We start from the raw sequence: 19,219 nt of genomic DNA, 5'->3' as shown, positions 1-19,219 counted from the left end.
CCTTACTGGCAACAGAGGCCGTTGAAGGTTGTAGTGAGAGCGACGAGGTGCACTGCCAACAGAGCACTGTAGAGACAGCGAGGCCTGCTGTGAATGAATTGGCAAAGTCACCGTATGTGGGTGTAGCAGGTATTGTGCTGTCTGAAAGAGAAAAAAAAAGGTGTGGCCGTAACTGTCGCGGGGGTTGCGGTGAGTATCGCCCGCGAGGCTTCTTTGGCTGTCTGAAAACATGGCTGTTAACGAGGTCATTAACGAGCTTAACAAGGAAGAGAGCACTGATGACCCGACAGACGTGGGCACGCGCGTCAAGTCAGGGCTGCATGCCGAAGCGCAGTGCAAGCTCCCGAATCCTACACCTGTAAGTGATAACCCTCACTGCTTTGTGGCGCCTCGGTGGCACAACATTGAACCTGTGTATGGGCAAGCACAAGATGCCGCCCGAGCTCTAACGACACACTGTCGCCAAATACGGACTGACCGTCGCGTGGGATATACATACCTATGGCGCCTGATAACCTGCGAGGTTCTCTTTACGCTGAGCAGCACAAAGGCCTTGCTTGCTTGCCATCGGTTTCATTGCTGCGCCATTCGAGGGAAACTGTAATCAATAAAGAAATATATATATATATATATATATATATATATATATATATATATGAATTTGTATTTCTTAATGTGCAACAAAGCTGGACACTGGTTCTCAGAATACGGGTTTCACTTTCGTAGTAAGATCAATTCCTTCGTTGGAGGGATCAATTAATTAGGTGCGCAATGGTCCGTGAAAGTCACAAGTTGAAAACAAACACATTGTGTGGCTAAAGAGGCACATAGAGTTATTGAGCAGCAGGCATATAAAGGGACAATTTTGCAAAGGCACTGCGTTATTTCATGTGAATGGACAGTTCTTTGTTTTCATATTCTATATATTTTATGAATTAAACGCTGTGTTCGCGTTCGCATAAAGGGCTCTACAGTAAGAACAGCTCCAATTGCACACTTGCTGTTCTCAGAAAACAGCTGTATATTATGAGGCGACGCAATAAGAAAGTAACTTATTATACGCAGGATGCCTCTTCATGTGCCTCCTATACTTGTTGAGCGACAGAGTGCATTTGTTAGTGTCGATAAAAGTGGAAACCTAAACAAAAGCTAACTAAATCAAGAGTAGAAAATATGCGTTTCCACTTAGTCCTGTATTCGATCTTCCTGACATGTGAGTTGCAGAAATTACATATTCCTAAGTGCGGACTATTTTCTTTTTTATTTAAATTTATATCGTGAAACATATTTTTGTGTTAAAGGACATAAAGAAATGCATAAATTTAGATTTATCGCGCAGCACTGAATGTTTAAATCAATGCCGCCCGGGCTGATCATACTCTACAAAAACCTACGATTTTATATACTCTGGTAAAGTGCACCGGAGAAGTAGTTAGGGCCGCTAGTCATCTGTTTACGGGGGTAGGAGCAAGAACTCTCAATTTTTTCCTAGACCATTATCTATCATTCAAATACTGGCTCACTAGTGTTTCACGTGTCAAAAATATGCTCCTCCCCAAATAACTCCTCAGTGTGGAGGAAGCAACAGATTTAAGAAAAACACAGACGGGCACGTATCCGACTTTTTTTTAATTGCGGGGCACTTACCCGACCCAATTTCAGTCTGGGTGGGTATATATATATATATATATATATATATATATGAAGTTAAAGCATATATACCCCAGAAAGCGGATGGGAATACGGCGCCGCGGTAGCTCAATGGTAAGAGTATCGCAGGCGTAATGCGAGGACGTTGGATCGTTCCACACCTGCGGCAAGTTGTTTTTTTCAACCACTTTCATTTGCAATAAATTGTCATTTCTTTATTTCAATAATAAATACAGTAATTTCCCCTGATGTCCTTGGAGTCTGTTTGCTGGCTTCCTATGATTTTGTGAATAAAATCAGGCCCCTCGGTTCCCCTTCTTCTGGTTGATATATATATATATATATATATATATATATATATATGCTGGCCGTGAGAATATCTTAACTGAGTGAGTAATCCATATCTGAGAAATTAGCTATGATGGCAGAAGCTTAGCCAAAGTGTGGGCTACAATTCCCCTAAAAGTGCAGGTAATATCTCGTAGGTGTCCAGCCAGCAGCTAGTCGCGAATGTGGAAGCTTACAAATTATTACGTGGGACCATAAATTGATCTTGTGAAGTTCTTGTGAAGAGCTGTGTAGAATAAATTCCGGGGTTTTATGTGCCAAAAATGATTATATGAAAAACACCTTCTTATAGCACGTATTAAGCAACAAAAAGCTGTAGTCGGGAGTTTTTCATTATGCTCTACAACTTTCTCGTTCACAGTTTTAACTTACTTATAATCTTTGAGAAGTTCAAAAATTATCAACTATCTGAGTATCACCAAGTGGCGGCAAACAACATTACCTTGGTTTTGTCTAACTACGTGGCATTTGCAAGTTTTTAAATATTTGTGCATAGTTTGGACACCCTGCACATGGGGCCAAACTGAATGACTATACTCAAAAATCTAGGTAATGGAAAAGGCATAACTGCCTAATGTGTGTAACCAGGGAATACTCCGTTCTCTTTAGATGGCCTAATGATTTGGCTGAATAAAGAATTCACTGGGAATGAAAAAAGACTCAACGACAGATTTTGTTTCCAAGATGTGATGGTAATCATTGTGATGACTCCAATTACTGCAAGAACCCACGAAGCGACCTCAAATAACGCATACGCGGGTCTACGTTGATTGTATGCCATGAAAGTGAATCTCAACATTGTGTAGAAATGACTTCACAAACAGGAGAGAGAACAAAAGAAGTTTCCGAAGAATGAAGAATAGTGATGAGCACTCGTAAAAGTAGCACACTTGGAGCCATGTAAGCCAAACGTTTTGAATTGGTTCCAAAGTTGATGAACGAGCTTGGTTGCGGTTATGATAAAATGTTGGATAGCATGTTAACAACATCTGGCCTTGGAGGTTTGATTACTCTTCAATATAACCAACACAAGCCACAATTTTCAGTCCGTGCTATGCGGTATTAGGATGTGATCTGAGTGCCCCGTTGATAAGCAAGTCAGTATACACACACACACACACACATATATATATATATATATATATATATATATATATATATATATATATATATATATCGCGCCCCGGGCCACTGTGCAAAGTTTCTCCACAGATATCTCGGCCGGGTCGGACCCTACACCGTTTTGCAACGAACTTCGGCCGTTAACTACCGCGTCACTCCTGTCAGCTCAGCTACTGACCGCCGCCGCCGCACTACGGAAATCGTTCACGTCTCTCGCCTGAAACCTTACATTCGCCGTACCTACCCTTTCTAGCTTGCGATCTTGCTGACCGCTTTCCTGAAGGGGGGGAAGTTAGTGTGAGCGCATTTTGTGCATATCGTCGTCGTCATTTGTACATACGACTCATCATCATCTTTTGTCTTGTGCGGTGCTTCGTCTCTGACTCGGGCGGCTGCTCTGAAATAAAGGCATCGCATCGGCCAACGTGTCACAATATACATATATATATAAGTTCGGAATTGGTATTATTCATAAAAATTAAATCCTTGGTAATGTTGATAAAGTTACAGAAGATATACTTGTAGTTTGGCCGGCGCATTGAATGAGGAGATAAATGTCGTTTCCAGATCCTCAGTAGTCATATTGTGAACAGCGGTGCTCCTCGTTACCGCATTTGAAAATACAGCTATGTTCAAAAGATTTGCTTTTTTTTTCAGGTAAAGGAGTACTACTCCTGGCAGAAGGAAACAATGGTTCTCGAAAATCTCTCGAAGAACGGGGCTACGTGCCACCATACCCACCCTATGATTATCCAGCCACAGAAGAAGACTACTGTTAGTTAAGATTTTCAACCATAATACCTTCATGTTGACCAATAACTTAAAAAGAACATTTTATGACAGTTTTGCTTATTCCGAAGTACTTCTAAACGAAATTTATGAGCAAGAACGGAAGTACAAGATAAAAAATGTTCAATGTTTTGGCTAAGCCTCCTCTATCGTGTACATTTTTGCAGGAAACGTACAATATGCGATGGCTCTAACATACGTGTATTGGTTAGAAAGCATCTTACAACGCCACTGTATGTAGTAGGTTTAGTCGCACTTGTTTTGACCTAAACCTAAATTATGGGGTTTTACGTGCTAAAACCACGATATTATTACGAGGGACGCCGTTGTGGGGGACTCAGGAATAATTTCGACCACCTGAGATTCTTTAACGTGCACCTAAATCTAAGTACACGGGTGTTTTCGCATTTGGCTCACATGGAAATGCGGCCAGCGTGGCCGGGATTTGATGACCTCTTGCTCAGCAGCCCAACACCATAGCCCCTGAGCAACCACGGCGGCTTGGGCTAAAAACTATATGGGCGAAAGCATATTGTCTGTTCACATTACGTAACACTCCCTTTGAAGTCAGGTTGAACTGCTGATAGAATTGTTATGCTTGTAGCCCAGTGTGATTAGGAACGAGATTTCTAGCCTACCAATATTAGTGCACGGCACCATAATTGCCGTGGACGAACCAATATATCGTGTGATTGACTGATTGAGTAGTATTTGCTCAGGTGACTAGTGTTTACGTCTGAAATGAGCCATGGTTTATTCTTGAATAATCTAATGCCTGGTGTTTTTAGCGTGACGAGCGTTTTCGCATCCAGCGCACAGCGGAATGCAGGCGCGCCCTACATCGAGTGGATAGTCCATGCACCAACGATGGTGCGGAGTGATTAGGTCGATTACTTGCACGTGCAGGGTCGCGAGTAGGTGCTGAAGAGTAGTTTAGGCATGGCGATAGCGCAAACCTGTGAAGCCGAGACGGAAGAGTCAAGCATGCACGCACTGCTGCACCGCCACTGCTGCTGGTGAATGATGCGACACATTTGAAATATCATTATTTCATCAATGCCTTTTCTCTTCATGGACAATCTTGACGTACAAAATTTTGTAAAGAGCGCCTCGAACACATAAAAAGCATAATTATGGGCAAGTGTCCTCGCTTTGCCGTTTTTTCAAGTGTTGGCCATTGCTTTCTGACACTCGTATAAAGTTTACGCGAAAGATGAAAACACGAGTCTAATAGTCCAAGCAGCGCGCAACGCTGTTGACTACACTAACACTGCTTCAATATCAGTCTCCCAAAAAGAGCTAGAAAACCATTATAGGTCGTTTCGGGGAGGGTACCAATGATGCCACATGCTTTTGCTTCTGTTCATGTAAGGATCTAGATTTGATATTGTGTGTAGATATATTATCGTGTGTATGAATAAGAGTTTCTCACAAAGAAAGTTTCGTATATCAGTCAAACCTCAATTGAAAATTAAGTTTGCTGGCGAGATTCAATCTCTTTTCAACTCCGATGCCTATTGAGTTACGACGCAATGAGTTACGACCACTAAGAGAGCAACAGGCATCTCGCGAGCCCTATGTTTCGCATTTCCGGGATCATCTTTGGTAGACGTACTCAAAAGAGCCGTCGTTAGGTCGGTTCCAATCGTTCAAACAACAGACTGTACACCTGAGGCATCGAGGACCAATACAATTGAACTGAAAACTGCGCGAATCTCTTCTGTCTTTTTGGACAGTTTGCACAGGACGGAAACCTCAATAGCTACTTTCGAAATGTTACTTACATGATGTTTTGATGTTCCGCTGTCGCTGTGCGTTATTCTCAGCCATCTCCCTTCCTTTTTTCTATTCCTCTTACATCTCAAGCGATAGATAATTATCTTTATTTATTTGTCCATTCAGCTGTGAGACGCCCGAGAATCTGGTTGGATTGTTGTGACTTCTAGTGCTCCCTACTGAACACCTAGATTGATATCGACTAACCTGTCAATCGCCTGGCTCTCGAAACTTGCACCAATTTCTCCGAACAGATTCAGCTCATATGTGGACGCCTGGGAGAGGCCTTGCACGGTGCCAGTGAGACAAGCCAAAGTACTAGTTAGGGCAAAATTCACTTTTGGCACACCGCGAACAAGCAATCAAGAGAACCTTTAGTGAAGCAATCGGGGTCAGAGTGGTATTACGACACAATGCGATAATACTGATGTCGCCACACCCAAGCGGACAGCAGATTGAAAGGTCCGTGTGGATGGTGAGCCGACAAGGGCTGTAGGCCCCTCTGATGACCTAGTTCATCATCATCATCATCATCATCATCATCATCAGCCTATATATTATGTCCACTGCAGCACGAAGGCCTCTCCGTGCCATCACCAATTACTCCTGTCTTGCGCTAGCGTATTCGAACTTGCGCCTGCAAATTTCCTAACTTCGTCACCCCAACTGGTTTTCTGCCGACCACGACTGCACTTCCCTTCTCGTGGTATCCATTCTGTAACCTAATGGTCCACCGGTTATCCATCCTATGCATGAATAACCGCTGGTGAGCCGGTTATCGACGAAACGCTTATCCATGAGAAGTTCAGCATAATATGAAACTTCAATATTGCTCTGCAAATGAGAAGACCCAGTTTTCCACATTAAATTCTTAGACTGCATTACCAAGATGACTAGTTGTAGGGACGCTTGTCTCTTTTTTCCGAGTGAGACTAGTTGTACGGACGCTTGCCTCTTTTTTCCGAGATGAATGAAGGATAATATAAAAACTGCCGTTTATACTGATTGCGCTTCTTCCCCTGAAGAAATATTTGGAACTTACGCTATAGCGAACGCGTGAAGAATACGAACCCATCGGATGGCAAAGTCGCTAAGTGACTGTGGCGTTCTGCTGCCAAACTTTAGTTCACGTACTTACAGCTGTATGAACGTTAAATAATCTCAGGCAGTTAAGGTTAAGGCGAAGGCCCCAACTACGGCATGCCTCGTAACAAGATGTGGGGTCACAGCACGTCAAACACATCAATTAATTCTTCTAACCAGAGTCAGGAAAACATTCGGAATGTGATGGAGAGATGGCTGTTTTCTTCAGGCCTGTAAGAATACAATATTTTAAATTAAATCTGGAAATTTATGGAGGAAAAAGTTGTCTTATCACAGACGACATTATTTATGCGTTTCAGATGTCAGGCGTCCAGATTTCTGCTATTCACCACATGATCCCGGAACGTGCCGGACATGGAACCCACGGAAGCGGTGGTTCTACGACAGGGACCTGGGAGCCTGTACCCCATTTCTTTACAGCCAGTGCGGTGGAAACAAAAACAGATTTATATCTTGCGCTGAATGTAAAGAAGTGTGTCAATGTAAGTATACAGTTGTTGTGGGAAACGCAGGGCGGGTAGTTGCACTGTTACTCAGTCAAACAGTACATCGCAAATTCTATCGCTGGTACTTGGGCGTCTGTAATTTGCGAGTATTGAGGCATCCACCTAATTTTAGGAATGTCCCAAGAAGGGTTGTTGCATAGTACACAGACAGAACACAGGGTTTCTATGCTGAAAGTACTGCGTTAGGATTCTCGTCGAGACCCCTACAATCTCAGGCGTGTTTTTGCGCCTCAAACATAGAATTGGGGTTATACTAGAATAGGTGCAATCAAATTAGAAAAGTATGCGGAGCTACAACAATAATACGGCACATCCATAAGAGTAATTTATTCTGCAAATCGGCATCCCGCAGAGCTTCTTAGTGTCATCAGAGTTCGGTCTTTAGAATACGTAAAGTGTCCAAAAGACATCTTACATTGCCATCATCATAGGTGTTAGGTGGGATTCTGGGTAAACAAGAAGCAGAATCCGCGTGCAAGAAATCAATTCGATGGCAAACAGTTCCAGTGTGACCGAGTTCTTGTTTTATAATCTAGGAGGCGTTCACAAAAGGCTCTAAGAATTAAATACGTTACACATATAAGGTTACAGCAGAATGTACGCCATTTGAAGAAGAATTATGCCACGGAACACCGAAAACAGCTGCAAAGTTCTTCCAGAACCCACCTCACCATGACTAGCGACGGTATTGCGTTAGCATTGAATCAATATAGGGCGCAATCTACAGCCACCGCTAGAGGAAATACGTGTGAGGCGAGCACTGCAGCAGGACTGCTCTTTCGCGCTTCCATAAGAAAGCTTGGCGCCATGTAGCACCACCACCGCGAAGCCTGCCTGCGGCCTCTGAGATCAATGGCGTGCCGGTGCGTGGGAACGCTGAGAAACGCGCCATGCGGCACCCTGGCTCCTCTCTCGTGCATCTTTTTCTACATGCTACGCCGTGTAGGGGCACTGCCGCGAGGTCCGCGCGTGGCATCAGAGAATTGAGAAGCGCGGCGCTCCGGTGCCTGCGAACGCTGAGAATTTTTGCCTCGCTTGCTGCACGCTCAGTGGCGCATGCTCAGTAACCCAAGTCGATTCAAAAGCTGCAGATACCTAGTACATACATGGCGCAGCTCGCTAAAGCGCTGGCGTGCAAGCCGTTCATTGAAAAACGGCTCATGCGCCGTGCATTCGTGGCGCAGCCTGCTAATGCGTTGGGTTGCCGTTCTTGAAGATTCCTTGTGAGGTGGGCTTGATTCCGTTCAGCATCGTTAAATTGAACGTACATTTCTCGTCATTGTAGAAAGGCACAGTCCCAGGGTGACATACATATTTACCCAAGTTGACGACGAAGACGTTCGCTGAAGAAAGGCACGCACCTACTGGCACATACCCATTAACCCAAGTTGCCATCAAAAAAGGTAATTGGAGACTATAGAACAGACCTAGTGCCACTTACTCAGTACTTCAAGTCAGCGTCAAAGAGTCTCTGCGAACAGCGGCACCTAACCAGTCCCGCGTCTAAAGTGAACCATGTCGGTGCGAAAGAGATTCGTTGAAAAGCGACAAGTATGTACACACTGCCGCATACTCAGTGACCCAAGTTTGTCCGATGGTTGGTATAGAACCCCGTTACCTCAGTACAGCAGCCCAATGATCTTAACATTCCGTCACTGACTACTCAATGACCCAGGTAGGCGGAAAAATGGTTAGATACATAGAAACAGTGATGAATAGATACATAGATAGAAACATACATACACATATAGCCCCGGAAATTGCGTGAATTACCCTAAGGATTCCAAGAAACCCGAACGGTTTGGAGGCAGTGGCGAATCTTACAAACGGAGCAGCATCTGCGCAAGCTTGCATACCGTAGAATATTTGGGCGTGCCCGATGAAGAATTTACGTGTATGCCCTTTCATATGGTTTCACTAATTACGCTACACATTTTATGGAATACTCGAATGTTAGGCCACAATGCTGAACCCTTAGCTTATTTCTCAGTATGGTTTTGTTGAACGGCTCATGTAAAATAATGCGCGACCACGGTCGTTTGCTGTAGCATTTCTTTTACGGGAAACTATGCTCGTTTCCCTCGTCGGCTACTAGTAATAAATATCGCGCTTTTCGGTACATCTCATGTAGCATTTGTGGCATTTTGCCTGTGTAATATTTTCTTAGAATGTTAGTTCGTTAGAAAAAAAACATGTATTAAAATATTTAATGCCATTGAAGTGGAATCTGATTGCTACGCTGGTCCTGTGTTTGGTACGACGGTATATTTATTTTATGCTTTCTTATTTTTACCTCCGGCAGCTTTTTTTTTTGTGGCAAAAACGTTTTCACCATTTATATCTGACAATGGCAAGTGACAGCAAGCAGTACCTTCTATCTGTATCTAACACTCGACTGTTATACCTATTGCAGCATCGGGTCATGCGTTAGGCACTTTTATTGTGCCGTTTTGTACAAAATTTTTTGTCCGCTGCTTTTACATGTGTTCTCTAAGACAGCACTTGGAAGAACAAAACGTTTACTCGTCTGAGCTTACATGTGCTCTCAAGCGCGTATAAGATGCACGCAGTTAATTTACCTCAACACGTGACCGACGGTCCGGTGGATGTTGCTCTGTGCCAGCAGCGAGGACACACGGCTTGCACATTCAACAAAAAAGCTTCGACCGCGAGAGGGAAGTGGTAAATTCTCCAATTCAAGCGAGCATTGACTATACGCGTCCATCTTGCCAAATGATCCACAAACGATTCCCTCGCAAACCCATTCCTCGTGCCGCGCCTTCACGTAGTGCAGCTAGCGCATAGTCTCATGCTACTTGCTGTCGTCTTGCTTTTTCGTACGTAATTGGGTAAAAGCTTTCTGCCATGTCAGGCAGGCTGACGCCGACTAAGAACGAAAAAAAATAGCTCAGATGTACTATTGAACCCCGGCACTCATATTCAACAACAACGTTAACAATGGCCAACGTGTATTAGATTCAGCAATTGTAATATTAAGATATCAGTGCTACTGTTCAGGATTCCACCCCATGTTTGTATATTTTCGCTTTTTTAAAGACCAATTCATCTCCAATTAACGTATGTTCTACTCCAACCTTTCTGTGTAACGTATCGAACACATACAGCCACTTATCAAAGCTGGTTTCATTATAAAAGCGAGCCCTCTTCCGGCTTCGAACTGTTTGCCTTTGAAGGGAGCTTCATTTATGTGTTAGACATAAGGTAGTAGGGCTTTGCAAGACAAGTCCCGAGAAAAAGCGGCATTCGAAGATGGGATAACAGATAATGTGTTGAAATATGGGTGGTATATTATGCATCAAAAGCAATGCCTCAAGACTCCCGGTGTACTAGATGGTTGCGAAATGGTAACTTTATGCTAAGCGATATGAAGACAGACTTTAAATAAAAACAGAATCATAGACCAGTTGTGTAGCTTTCGTGATTACGCCCACTATTCACCACGGTATTTTTCAATAAAATGAGGGCAACGCTTCACTTCAGCCAACCCACCGAACAGGCCTAATTTAGCAACGGGCATTCCGCAATAAATCACACGTATATAATCAATCGTGTTTTGAGCAATCTGCGCAGTGCAGCCAACCTCTTGTATCGCTTTCATAGAATCACAGGTAATACAAGAACTCGTGAAGGGACTGTGCAGTCAAGTAGTACCCGAAGGAAACGTAAACACCTGATGAAATATGTATAATGATTTCACAGCAACCTTTGTTCTCCACAAGAAAAGCATTAAGACGCCGATTATGAAAGGCGTCAAGCTAGGCGAAACATTCCCTTCAATGTTTTCACTGTATACTTAGAAGAAATAGTCGAACTGTTAGACTGCGTAGGTTTAAGAGTCAGGATCAAAGGCAAATATCTAAGCAACCAAGTTTGCAGGTTACATTCTCATCAATACTTCTTTTTGGGCGAGTTGGCACATCTTGAAACTTTGGGCAACAGCGCAAACAGACGACCACAAGAAGGGAGACACGTACACACAAGCGCTGACTAACAACTGGTTTTATTGGCAAGGATAGCGCACCTTATATATGCCAGGTTGAAGCAAGGGAAAGGGGAAAAACATAACAAGGGTAAACTCGTGCCAACAACGCAAGCGCAAAGCAGCCAACCAAGCGCAACAAGACGCAAACAATTATTTTTATTTCCAATCTGATTCTCAACATTCTCATGTTCAGCAACGCTGGGGATTATTTGCAGGAAATAATTGAGGGCCTTAGCCGGGAAATTGTAAGACTTATTAGGAATACACTGCAGGAGACAAACGTAATGTTTATTAGCGTGGCAAGAAAACAACAATTTGTATTGGCCGTGTGGCTTTGGAATCTGTGAAAAATATCTTTATGTAGGCCAGTTAGTCTTAGGGGACCCTGATCATGGGAAGGAAATCTAAAGAACAATTAAAATTGGTTACAACGGTTACGAGAGCCATTACAGAATCACTGAATTCTACCGTTACTAACCTATGAGGCAGAAACTTCGAGATTAACAACAAAGCCTGAGACGAAAGCAGAAACCGCGCAGCAAGCGATAGGGCGAAATTGGTTCGGTCTAACCTAAAGGGCCCTTAACCACCGCTCAGGCTTGGTGAAATCACACAGTCTGCGGGTAGCATACGCTGCTGTGAACATTTCAGTGAAGTTTTGTTGTGGTACGCGGTGCCGGAGCTCGCTAGCGGAGCGCGAAGCCACCTTTCTCTCGAACGCTCTGTTTTCAACAGAAATCATGATTCTCACTCTTTTCTGTGCGCTTTATTTCCTTATAAAGCGCATTACAATTCGCGGCCGCTATTCGTCGCTGCCGTCGGCTACACCACAGCCGCCGCGGGCATGCGGCTACGAGTCCAATGACTAAGCCAACTGCGGCACGCTGAGGACAACGGCGTTTGGCTTACGTTTTGCGCGTCGTCGGTAATAAAATCGGAAGTCGTGGCGTCTACGTTAACAATCCAAAATGAAATTTGAACTGCGCACCACAGTGACATTTCGAAGGTGCAGCGTTGTGGCCACGCCCTACTACGCCGTAGCCTCCGCAGTGCAAGGCATTGAATAAGGAACGGGAGCACAACGGAGGCTGTATTTGCTTGCCAATACCTCCGCTTCCTGCTGAACGCATTGAAGTACTTTTTGCGGGACAGTATTTTGAAATAGCATATTTTCACTTCAAATACCTTTCTAGACGTTGATAAAAAGTGGTTCAGGGCCCCTTTAAAATACGTTAAGACAGCGGTGTGAACTAGAGAGGAGATAGGGTTGTCGATGTTCTAGTTCACATTAGGAGAGAAATATCCGCCTTCAGTTCACCCTGTGAAAGTGGATGTACAACGAGGCTGTTTTGCCGACGTTAGACAAGCACAACATGGCCGCGAACGCTAGGTGCTGGTACTGTTTTTGGACAGCATTTGCCGTAATGGCGATTAAGGTCGCAGCACAACCTGGGTATGGGGTGTGCTGCAACGGCCTGAGCGCCCACGCATCGAGGATAGAAAAATTGTGTGCACGCTTACGTACGTCACGCGCGCACGCACGCGTGCGGAAGTGCACCATACATCCTCATTCTCCTACGCCCCCCGCCAAGCGAAAGTGCGGTATTGAACTAATTTATTTTTAAAAAACAATTTGTGAGAAAATTTGTAAAGTACGACTTACGACGTAAATTACGATAAAGTTAGGAAATTTGCAGGCGCAAGTTGGAATCAGCTAGCGCCAGACAGGGGTCATTGAAGATCTCTGCGAGAGGCCTTTGTCCTGCAGTGTACATTAATATAGGCTGATAATGATGAAGATGTTGATGACGACGACTTACACAGAAGCTGTAGACATGATAGCTTCGGATTGTAGTTCGAATATACGAGAAAACCTTATTCTCGTATGCAGAAGCTCAGAGAAAGCACTTTTCCACCTGCAGTTTGATGTCTGACTGAATGGCAGCGACCACTAGGTAGCAGTACTGTTTAGGATGAGCACGGGCCGACGAATGTTTCCGAACGACTAGAGGCTAACAGCTTCTCTCTAAAATGGAAGTGTTACTATGTAGCTACATGATATGGCGCATGGTGGGTGACCCTTAATCGAGCGCACTTTTGTGTCACCCTGACAAGCATGCGTTTCATAAGCTATTGCTTCAAGCACTACTGCATTCTGTCGTCTCGTATAAGAACAGACCAAGGAGGGATGGTGGCTCATTGGATGGTATACCGCATTACGTTCACTTAGTAGGCGATGCTCACAGTTTTAGTGGTTGCTTAATTGGTGGTGCGTGCCGATGCCCAGTTGTAAGTTTTCTTGCAACGTAAAAATAAAAAAAAATTTGTTTGTTTGGCTGCTCATTGTGCACGAATACTTGGGAAGAGCACTGAAGTTCCAGTTTCCAATCGCCTTTAAAGCTGACTGATCGTCAATTCATTTTGCCAGCTGAAGTATGTGCTGAAAAAGTACCCAAAGGTAAATGAACCTGCCATGAAATACTCGAGCCTTCAACATGCCAACAGAGCTGTAAGTACAAATTTTGGAATAGCATTGTGATCAGAGTATTATCAGGCTGTATATATGCTGGAAACAAAGTGCAGCAGATATTTTTATGCTCTCGGAAATAAAAGCTTACACGTATGGTTTTCATGTGTGAGTGCGTTTATGACAACACCATTTAATGGCATTAGTTTAAACTGGCTTCTTCTTCTTTCTCGGGTTTTGCGTGCCAAAACCAGTTCTGATTATGAGGCACGCCATAGTGGGGGGCTCCGGATTAATTTTGACCACCAGGGTTTCTTAAACGTGCACTACAACGAAAACGCACGGGCGTTTTGCATTTCGCCTCCATCGAAATGCGGCCGCCGCGGCCGGGGAGGTTGTAGTTCCCAACGCTGTCTCTTCAAGTAAACGATAATGTGACTTGTTTCAAACAATACGATAAGACAAAAACAACTTCTACAGAACAACGGCAATTTGATCAGGTAAAATTTTGTCAGACCACCTACGGTTATAACAGTGCCTGCTAAACAGAGGTCTATAAAGCCGCATTTTCAGTTAGGATTGCTGGTTGTTCATTGCTACAAGGAACAATCTAGGAATACGACACAGACAATGTGAAGCACGGAGAAGGCAAATGCTGCACTGTGTCTTTTACGTGCCTAACGTCGTCGTACTCTTAGGTTTATGTTTTTGTATTTCACGAAAACTGATTTATCTGGATTATACTATTCAGTGGAGCAAGAATGACACATTGGTGGCTGTAAATAATGCACTAAAGGCTATGTAATAAAACATGTCCTCGGACAAGTTGCCTAAAATACATCGCGACCTGATAGTATAGCAGAAGCAGCGTGAATGCAAAATCATACACCAAAGCCAGCTCTTAGAATGCTAGCAATCTTTCATCTTGCAGGTACTAAATCTGATGCCTTGGTAAACCGTGAAGAGATACACCAGGCTGTCTAAAAGATGAATCAATGCTAGATTAACGAAGCTCAACTACACCATTCGCAGAACAGCTATATAAATATGTCTTGCCCTGCTATGCCATAAGGGTGAAGGTGCCTATTTTTTCTTGTATACTAATATTTGGTGCACAGGCACTCGCATAATTTACCAAGATATATTTTAGGAGGTTTTCATGTGAAATGGTACGACATTGTTTGTCTTAACAGCCCCTGCGTGTGCTCTCAGTACAAGAATCTGAATATATTTGCATGGTATTTAAGTAGTATCCGTTGAAAGGAAATTAATGATAGTTACACTGTAATATACTTCGTAATAAGGACGCCTTATACTAGTATAAGTATGCAAACAATACGTTTATCACTATAAAAGAACTGACGCAATAATTTATTTCACTTCCAGGTATTTTTCGTTTCTAAATTTTCGACGAATTTCCGATTTGTGGCCCCGAAATCAATCCTGCCATACATTATGAATCCATTTAAAAGCCTGAGTTACTTCCCTTTATGGTTTTCAAGAAGCTCCTAATAAATTTGGACTATTGTGTATGACAGAACAAAGTGCAGCAGTTATTTTGATACTCTCGAAAATAAAAGCTTACACGTACGGTTTTCATGTTGAGTGTGTTTATGACAACACCATTTATTGGCATTAGTTTAAACTTGCTTTTTCTTCTTTCTGAGGTTTTACGTGCCAAAACCAGTTCTGATTATGAGGCACGCAGTAGTGGAGGGCTCCGGATTAATTTTGACCACCAGGGGTTCTTAATCGTGCACTACAACGAAAACACACGGGGGTTTTGCATTTCGCCTCCATCGAAATGCTGCCGCCGCGGCCGGGATTCGATCCCGCGTTCTCGTGCCAAGAAGCGCAACGCCTTAGCTCACTCAGCCACCGCGGCGGGTATTAGTTTAAACTTGCTAATAAGTGCTAATTTCACATCTTTGTAAACGGAAGAAATTTTGATTTCCGACGATTTTCCTTTTCGCGACCACGGAATCAACCCTGCCGTGCATTATGTAGCCAATATGTGCGTCTAATGTACTTCACATTAGACTTCCAAGAAGCTCCTAATTAATTGGAGCAATTGCGGTATGATAGAATAAAGTGCAGCCGACACTTTTGATGCTCTCGGAAATAAGAGCTTACAGGTTGGTTTTGAAGTATGGGTGCGGTTATGAAAACACTATTTTTGGGTCTCTCGTTATATATGATATGAAGTGCTAACTTAGCATCTTTGTAAATTAAAGGAATTAAAACCAACGCAAAAGATACGCGATGAAATATTGTGTGGCACACCAGCACATATTGAAATTGCTCTCACCGACTTCTAGTTGCACGGCACCATTGTCGAATCCGACGCTTGCGCCTTCGCGAGCTGTCATGACTATATGGGTGATGTTTTGGTGATTCGGTCTTACGTGCAGGAGGCGTCAGGGTTTGGGCACGGTGTGTCAAATCTCCCAGTGCGGCTGGACAAGTGTATTGGATTACGAGAGGCGAGAAAGATTTCGCTGATCGAACCACTGGGACTCGGGTCAGCAGCGTGTCATAAATCGCGCGTATATGGTTAACGAAGCTGGAGTGACGCGGATTGCACGACTACGACGGAAGGAGGGCGATGGCGAAGACAGTAATGCAAGATAGCGGCTGTCAGATGACGAGGCAACGAGAATGGCAACATGAATATTCACCTTTCAATGACGATAGCACCATTAAACAGAATGGCGAATTAGGATTCACGGCGATAAAACTATGAAGACAACGATAACATGACGAAAATAGTATGACGACTGTGTCATGATGGCGTGACAGCGACGGTATGACACACTTAGAAGGACGAAGACTGAACGACCGTGACGCCACCGCGATGACAGTAATACAACGCATGCGTGGCGACGACTGTATCACAAGTTATGTGTGACGACGATGGCATGACGAGAGTCGGATGATGAAGGCGACGATGCAACGAACACGAGGCATACATACGAGACAGACAGACAGACAGACAGACAGACAGACAGACAGACAGACAGACAGACAGACAGACAGAGCAGACAGGCAGACAGACAGACAGACAGACAGACAGACAGACAGACAGACAGACAGACAGACAGACAGACAGACAGACAGACAGACAGACAGACAGACAGACAGACAGACAGACAGACAGACAGACAGACAGACAGACAGACAGACAGACAGACAGACAGACAGACAGACAGACAGACAGACAGACAGACAGACAGACAGACAGACGGACGACGGACGACGGACGGACAGGACGGACGGACGGACGGACGGACGGACGGACAGGACGGACAGGACGGACAGGACGGACGGACGGACGGACGGACGGACGGACAGGACGGACGGACAGACGGACGAGACAGACAGACAGACAGACAGACAGACAGACAGACAGACGACAGACAGACAGACAGACAGACAGACAGACAGACAGACAGACAGACAGACAGACAGACAGACAGACAGACAGACAGACAGACAGACAGACAGACAGACAGACCAGCAGACAGACAGACAGACAGACAGACATACAGATAGAAGATAGATAGATAGATAGATAGATAGATAGATAGATAGATAGATAGATAGATAGATAGATAGATAGATATCCAGCCAGGCAGGCTCCAAACAACTGGAGTGGCCAAATAATGCTAATCGATAACCAATCTGGTGCACTCTTGCAGCACGACATGGTAGAAGACTACGAAACAAAGAAACGTATTTTTTCGTCATTTCGCACAATATTGTAAAGAAAGAAAGTACACGAGTATACCTTGTTAACGATCAAACGCCAGAGCGATTCTCATAAGCGTGGCAAACAGATTTAAGAATAAGCCACGGCTCGAAAAACGCAGTAAGTACACCATCGCTCCCAACTTCTTTTTTGATGTAAGGTGCCTTAGTCAGGGAAATTTCTTCTCGCGAAAATCGATTCAGTCGTCACTTTTAGGTGGCGTAGTACACGGCGACGCCACTTTTCTGAAAGAGCTCGAGGTACTCCCCATTCCTCGCTTAGGGCCCTCGAGAGAGGTGTCCCGCTTTGCTCTGAAGAGCTTTCTCCTTGGCACTCGTGACTTTATGAACGCCCAGACGTTCTCGGTAACATTCATGTCAGCGTCGGCCATGTGACGTCTGTGAAAGATATTTGATATATGCTTCTTGGAATGTCTTTCCGATAGCTGTATTAGCTTGTTTGTTTTGCCTGTCTCAGTTTTTGAGCGCTTTCCCTGTAGCGCTCGTGCGTCACAGCGCGCATAATTCATGAACAAAAATGAGGCTAGCTAACAAAATATCAAGCCAAATAAGAAATCATTGATGCGACCATCACCAAACACAAACCGCGTTGCTGATCCGACTGCACGCAGTGTTAGGAAAGAGTGTGGTATCACGCATCAGAATCTACCGAGCTCGCCGAGCAGTAAATGAAAAACTGAGTGCGTGTACACAAAGTGTTTACTTGTATTATAGGCTGAACCAATGCCTCTTTCGGCTGAACCATAGATGCATGAATGCCCATACGCTGGTCTCGGCTACAGGCCAACGGTACAGACGACAATATAGCCTTGAAGTGCACTTTTTCGCTTAACTTGAATGCGCGAACCAACCATGCTTTATTTGTTCAATAGCAATGGACCATAACACAAGAGAGTTCACGGTGCACAAAATATTTATATTATTATCACAGTCGTCCAATATATTCTGGGATCATTTCTGAGTTTTTCGGAATTATTAAATATCACCTGTGGCATATAGCCTAATTCTTGTCCTTGACCTGAATTATTCGAAGAGGCGGACTTTACTATCACTGCATATTTAGTATCGCAAATTCTAAATAAACATGTGGTAAACGATATGGTGTGTCCTTAGATTGATTGAATGCTCATCAGCCTACGGTCGATAGTAATCATGAGAAGGGCGCCGCCAGAATTTTAGAGCGTAAGCTGCTATTAGCTTATTTCAACAGCCGTTTCGGTTGGCGATGGTGTTCACCGCCGCAGCCGCCGGTGGTGTCCGTAGCATCTATCGCCGGGAATGAGAAAAGAAAGCACCCAGTTCTCTCCGAGATCGAACAAACGGCCGCTGCGTGGGAGTAAGCTACTCTTCCACTGAGCTACGCCAACGCTTGCTACCATCCGGCGCAAAAATGCCCTATAAACGCGCTCTAGCACGTGGGGAAACACGCGATGAGGCATACGCGCCGAGTAGCGTCGATACGAGCACACTGTGCTTTGCATTTTCATATTATTACCCCAGGTGGCACACCATGTTGCAGATTCACAGGTAGCGGTACAAGGTTGAATGTTTCAGGAAGAAAAATAACTAACAATATGCATACATAAATGCTAGTAAGTTTATATATATATATATATATATATATATATATATATATATATATTGTGTACCTGTATAAATCAATCTGGCTAGGTGACCATGTTCCCG

The 19,219-nt window shown here is 44.0% G+C and overlaps 1 long non-coding RNA gene across 1 annotated transcript; it reads left to right on the top strand.

The window, feature by feature from the left end:
• Nucleotides 1-1,099: 1,099 nt before the first annotated feature.
• Nucleotides 1,100-15,344, top strand: LOC125946836 (uncharacterized). Its single transcript, XR_007467913.1, has 5 exons — nucleotides 1,100-1,213; nucleotides 3,778-3,894; nucleotides 7,089-7,271; nucleotides 13,727-13,807; nucleotides 15,152-15,344. It is a non-coding gene; the product is annotated as an uncharacterized LOC125946836 (long non-coding RNA).
• The last annotated feature ends 3,875 nt before the right edge of the window (nucleotides 15,345-19,219 follow it).

The sequence above is a fragment of the Dermacentor silvarum genome, chromosome 7 (assembly GCF_013339745.2).
Source record: "Dermacentor silvarum isolate Dsil-2018 chromosome 7, BIME_Dsil_1.4, whole genome shotgun sequence".
NCBI lineage: Eukaryota > Metazoa > Arthropoda > Arachnida > Ixodida > Ixodidae > Dermacentor > Dermacentor silvarum.
The sequence above is the reverse complement of the archived record's forward strand: the minus strand, read 5'-3'. Positions and strand labels throughout refer to the sequence as shown.